The sequence below is a fragment of the Limanda limanda genome, chromosome 19 (assembly GCF_963576545.1).
Source record: "Limanda limanda chromosome 19, fLimLim1.1, whole genome shotgun sequence".
NCBI lineage: Eukaryota > Metazoa > Chordata > Actinopteri > Pleuronectiformes > Pleuronectidae > Limanda > Limanda limanda.
Genome location: NC_083654.1, coordinates 15,325,744 through 15,332,508, shown reverse-complemented (window position 1 = coordinate 15,332,508; position 6,765 = coordinate 15,325,744).

The window sequence follows — 6,765 nt, the reverse complement described above, 5'->3', positions numbered from 1 at the left end:
GAGTGAGTTGGATTCCCTCCAGCAGAGGTCAGTGTTGCACCACAGCAGCAGGAGCAGCTGTAATGAACTAACCACACGACAATCAGACCATTTAACGAGGATTCATAACATTTTATCACTTCACAGTTTCAGCTGGCTTCTTAGAATTTAATCTGAAATAAAATTTATAATAAAGCTTTAGCTGGAGCTCATATCTCCGGTCTCCTTAAAGTCTTATCTTAAAGAAGATATATATAAACAGCTGATTCCCTCTTAAATCAACTTTTTTAACCCTATTTGTTACTATACAAAGGCGGAAAAAAAGCTGAATTCGCTGGATCTAGAGTTTTTATTTGAATGTGCACCAAATTGCACATACTTGTAGAAATCCGTCCCCTTGAATATGCCAGATTTTTTTTCATTCAGAATGAATTATCCCCTTGAAAATGGGTTAAAATATAAAAAAATGCCCCCCCATCACAACATCATTCCACCAAGTTTCCTAGAAATTGGTTCTGTAGTTTTTGTGTTATGCTGCTCACAAACAAACGAACGGACAGAGGTGAGAACACAATCTCGGAGCTAATTATTTAAAATAATATGTGGTGAATCTATTAGAAAGGTCTCATTGTGGACATGGTGTATTTTTACTGGTGATAAACCAGATAGGAGCTGTTCAGGCTAATCGTTTTTAAGTGAAGTGACACTGGCAGCAGGCGTCTTGAGTCATTAAATCAAGTGGTGTCTCCCTTTAATCCCCCCAAAGTGCTAACAGGTCATTACAGTTCATTTAGCGTAATGCTGTGGGTCTGTAAGTTTATACCGCTGCATAAGTGCATCACACACACACACAGTTTCAGGTTCCTCCTCTGGTTTCTATGTAAGGAAAGAGAGCGTGGCTGTGACCCTGTGTGCGAGACAGAAATCTGATTCTGCAGGAAGTTTTTTGAACTCCAACTCTTCTCCACGCGGTCTGGCCACAAGGAATCATGGGAAGTCAGTCGTCTGCTCTCAGGATGCTGACTTCAGATGTTTCGACATGGGGAAAAAAGGAGAAAACGGGTCCTGAAAGTGCAGAGCAGCAGAGTGTTGCCCCACAGACATAGGGACGTGTTGTTAAGAGCTGATCCACTCACAGCTGACTGTTCATTTCTTTTTGGTGATTTGTTTCTAAAAGCTAAGTTTTCTTGAGAAAAAAAACACATCTTGACTCAGATTTGTGAATTAAAGTGAAATTACCACAAGAAAAGTGCATACAAAATTCATGGCTCTTGAATCAGTAGTTTGAGTGTCAGGAAACACACAAAAGGCCCTTATAAAGTTAAGGATTCTCATTTTGGTCAACAGTGTTGTTTAATTGTTCTCGTAATAAGAATTTATGTTTTACTTGCAAAACTCAGACACAAAAGAAAATGTTCTTCAGACCAGAGGATTTTGTGACCATGACATTTGAAAAAAATAAAACTTTTAGTGTTATTTTTCTTCTTGCTCTGTCTGAAGTAGCTGAAGATGCTTTCTATTCTCTGTTACCAAATGTGTTTAAATGAGTCATTCCTGGTCATATTTTACAGAACAATAATCTAAAAAGTGAAACCGGAAAACGATATTTGTAATGCAATTCAAATGTATACCATTAGGGGAAGTTATTATTATTAACCTTCACTTGTAGTGATTTGAAAAAAAAACTTTAACAATTGCTACCCTTTTGAATTCATGAATCTTTTGATTTTACGTTATATACATGTTGTTTCTCGATACAGTTACATTTTAAAATACATATTTTTAGGATTAATTAGACAGAATTAGTTTGTCTTCTAAATGACATGTATATTTGATCTATTTCCTGCATTAAATGGTAAAACACATAACTCCATAAAATATGAATATATGTGAAGGTCGTAATCATGATTTGAGTTTCCTACACACACTGGTGATTTGATCTTCAGACGACAACAGTCTGATGAAGCAGACACAAAACTCACTTTTCTACCCACAGGAAATTATTCACCAACTACAAAAAAATAAGTTTCTATTTCCACTTAAGACTTGTTCTCTTATGTCGTGTGGTGCCGTTGTGCTCTTCATTTCTTATTTTCCTGATGGTGAGATTGAAAAAGGTTAAATAATGAAATGAGTCGTTGTTGTTTAACTTCTGAACAGCTTTAAGAGGTGAGTTTCATACAGTGTTCATCCAGAGTCCTACATATGAAGGCTCAAGCATATTTACAGAACACAGAGATATATATGTATATATATATATACAGTCTTTATATAGAAAACAAAACTACTAACAAAAATAATCATCTTTTTCATAGCAGCAAAAAAGAAGAAACTAAAAGAGAAATATGTATATTTACATCTTTTTTTCTCAAATAACAAGGCATATTATATATAGTACACTGCGCATACTTGCTTTCCCATTCTTTAAGTATTTTTCTTGATTTAATCTCAGTGAAGATCAGAAGTATTTAGGCATTTTTCTCCTCCATCGTTAACACAGTTTACTGGAGGCAGAGCCACACACACACACACACCCACACTAACACACACACTGACATACACAGTTCGACCAGGTTGGACTATCTGCGTGGCCGCCATCCGGCTGCCACTGACAGCTGCTGGCTGGAAATAAGAAAACAGCGTCACATTCGTTCAGTGATCAGGATGGTGGAGCCAACACGGCTGCCACTGAAAAAAGTGCAAAGGCCAAACTCTTGCGTGTGTGTGTGTGCGTGCATGCGTGCGTGTGTGCCTGTGTGACCCCTCCTGAAGTATAAGAACAGATACAAGAACAAAAAACATGTTTTCTAGTTGAGTTAAAACACCAGAACAGATTCGACAGACTCATAAGTAACCTCTGGTATTGCAGCCGTTGATCCAGAGTTAAGTGTAAACCAGGTGATTGCAACGAACAGAGAACCAAAGTACAAACACAGAGATGACATTTTAAAAACATCCTTGCTTTTTGCTTCACATGAGCAACTGTGACACAACCTCTCACAGGTGCAAACAAACATACATTTCTCCGTCCACTTTTAAACCATCTCCTGTAACAGTAAATAGAATAAGTTTGACTTTACCCTTTTGGAAACTATAGTGAAAAGTGTCCTTATATAGATAGGAAAACTCAAAAACAAAAAAATAAATATCCACAGTTATTTTCTTTCTTTCTTATACAACACAATTCTACTGTTTATGTTTTGTTTTTAACTTATTATGTGCAAGTTCTGTGCAATGTCAGACCCCCCCCCCCTCCCCCGGCTCATCAAACATCAAAACTAAAAGGTGATTTCCATTGAAATCAACTCACATTCATTGACTTTTTTCAGAAAAAAAGAGAAAAAACTTAAGTCACCAGATGGAATCAAAAGGTAAGAGCTCAACCTCCCAGCAGGCCGAGCGGGCGGCCGCGCTGCCTGAACATTCCAGAGTCAACAGTATGAAGGCTTGGGATATCACGAGCAACACCCCCTCCGAGAAAGAAAAGGAAAAATCTAAAAACTTTCCACTACATTGGAACTGAAACGCTCAAGTTGCACTTCAAGTATTCACGGCTTGGAGTTTCTCGCCGACACTTTTAACAAGGAGCGTCACACACACACACGTCTCGCCGGAAACTTCACTCATAAATGTGCAAAACTGTAAAAAGTCACATGCTTGTTAAAAGTGTACTGACCAACACCAAGCACAATGCTTCAGCTAAAAGAGTACATGTTGGGCTTTTTGTTTTTCTTTAAACACATTTAAGTTTAAAAAAAAAAAAGACACAAACATCCAGCCATGCATTAGAAAAATACATCCCTGACCTATGAGGACAATAAGTAAAGAGATCGAGTGAGTTGTACAGAGTCATACTTTGGTGTTCCACACATGCATTAGCGCTGTTGTCACATGCAAATCTCCCACACACAAAGTTTTTTTTTTTTATCTTCATGTTTTTCCATAAACTGAAGTTGCGTGTTTTGATATTTATTTTTATATAGAATGTTTTATTGCCCTAGTGGTTCCAGCACCTGCACCCCCTCGTCTCTTTGACATCGTCCCAGAACTACAGCGAGAGCAGTGTCGACCTGGGAAGCAGAAATCTTCCTCCTCCTCTCCACTCTGCTCTGGGACTGAGTGAATGTACCTGAAATTATGGAAGGAATCTAGTTTGTGCGAAAAAACTCTGTAACAGCATCCACCCGAGTGCGAAAAAAATAACAACAATCAGTAAACTCGCTCCTAAAACCCAAAAATGTCTGCACTAAAATCTGGAATACACACTCAAATAAAACATCCTTTCATCGTTTAATGAACCCACAGCAATTTACATCTCGATTCCTTCCCATTTGCATGTTTCAGCTGATTGAGCTGAAAGGAAAACTGACCCAGATCCACGGCCCTTTCCCCCTGACAGATGCAGGAAAAACACCTGGAACAAACAACCCCGCTCCGTCCGCAAAACACCACCTCACGCTGGCCAACACCCGGCTGATTAACTAAGGCCTATATTGCAACAAACCACCTGATTTGTCAGAAAACAAATAAAATCTTTCCTTTCGCCTCCTAACGTCAAGTTTACTATTACACGTCCAGCATCGTGAGCGAATGAAACATTCCAAAGATTAAGGTAAATTAACCTCAAGGGTTTACACAGTACAATTAAGAGATTATTGCATGTATTCTGTCAAATCAGTCTCACCCCTCTGCACTGATGTTAACAAGGTGGAAGTTAAACTAAACTCTGCAGTTTTACTTCCTCATCCATCATCACATCTCTGATTTCGCCCCCTCAAACAGCACATGCAGACGTTCTACTATCCTTGAATTCTTGTCGAATAACAACTTTCATTTTTCCGGCTGTAACACTCAAGATTTGTTTCCCCTTTAATTGGCCCCAATACTCCATTATACAAAATGGATCAGAACCATCTTCAGTGAATTTTACTGATTTGCTGTTTGTCTCAGGAAATAAATGTTTCTCTTTTTAGGTAAATACAATTTTTGTGGTAAATATAGCTGTTAGTTTGTAGGGTCACTCAAAAAAAGATAAATCTGACTCAATGGTTTATTTTGACAGAGCCAGCTAAATGAACCAGCCGCTCACTGTAGCTTCATATTTACCATAAAGCCCACAAAGCAAAAAGCCTGTTTCATAAAACTTTTAAATTTTTTGAAGTGAATAAATGTCTTCAATCCTCCTCTAATCTGGTTTCTAATCCCGCTGTTGGATTTTAATTTAACATGCAACATAAAAGTCATTAGCAACTTATCTACCAATTACTGCTTCTCTGTACTGATCATATTTGGCCTGTTAAAATGGAACCAAGGCTCCTGTAGCAGAACCACAATCCATAGAGGCTTAAGTAACTCTCTCTCTCTCTCTCTCTCTCTCTCTGTCTTACATGACACGGGCCCCAGAGACCTGATTTGTCTTTTAGGGAACCACGATCCGTTCTATTATGCTTGTGTCCCATTGCAGACACTGGTTGTTACTGGTTGAGTCACTGGAACAGAGGAGCGTCAGGAAACAAACAAATCCAACAGCCCAACAGAGAGGATCGCAAACAACTAAACGTTGCAACACTTTTATCGACAATGGCTCAGCTAATGTGCAGTTGGTGACAAACATTGTGTTAAGAGCATTTTCTAAAATAAATTAAGCAAAATAAAAAGAAGAGAGAAGCTCCACACATCTCTTCTCTTCTCCTGTGGTGTTTGGTTCGTCTCTCCTCCGCTTCTCCGGCATGCAGCATGTAGGTTAGTCTGATTTTCCAAAATGAACAGAAGCATCATCGTTTTATTCTCTGAGTCCACAAAAATCATGAAAATAGTATTTGGGATTGTAATGCCCCTGTTTGCTGCACATATTGCATCTTTGCTCTTTCTTTCCTGGAATTGCACTCAATACACATCAGCACTCTTTTTATTCTTGTTCCTAACTCTCAGCATTGAAAGGCAACCTCACACTTGTCAGCAGAGCCTCGTAAATATCGTCACCTTTGCCCCGGAGTGAAAGCTGAATTTAAGATGCGAGCACTTCTGCCGTGTGACGGAGGGCAAAACAGATCACCTGCAATCAACGTGGGGGCTCCAGATCAATTCTTTCCCCTGTTGAAACAGGCTTCCAAAAGTCTCTAGAGTCTTAAAGCTACTGTCGCTGACTGCTGTTGAGGTCCCGCAAAACCGAGTGTGTTCACTTTGGTGACGCCAAGTCCGCACATACTCTCTCTCTCGTCGATGAGCGTCTACATAACGAAGCAAAGATTCCATCCATCCGATTCCACAGCGAGGAAGAACAATATTTTTTGAATGAATGCAGCTTTCGAAGACTGATGGTCATCAACAGCGTTCATTATTCAGGTGTTCATCTGATTCAGATGAAGAGGTGTTTATGTGCATGTGAGAGTTTGTATGAATGAGATCCCCTGAAGTTTCCTGTCCAGGCGGCTGCTCAGTAGCACCTCCTAGAGGCCCTGAGAGACAGAGAAGACCTCAACTTAGAGCAACACTATGCAACTACTTCACTCTTTCTCACTGCGCATCCGGAAGGGCTCGTCACTGTATGTAACTTTGGTGAGTGAATACAATCTCTTCTAGATGATCGTTGCAGCTTGAACTTAATTTAAACAGGAATCAGGCCCAGCAAGTTCAATTAAATCTCCGATCAATCTTCGATATTCAACGAGACAACTTTCCAAAATGACTTTGGAGCTTGTAACAGTGACAGCGCATCTTGTTCGGGAAGCAAGAATAGTGAGGAGTAAACACCTTTCTGCCATGTTTTAGCTCAGCAAGTGGGAC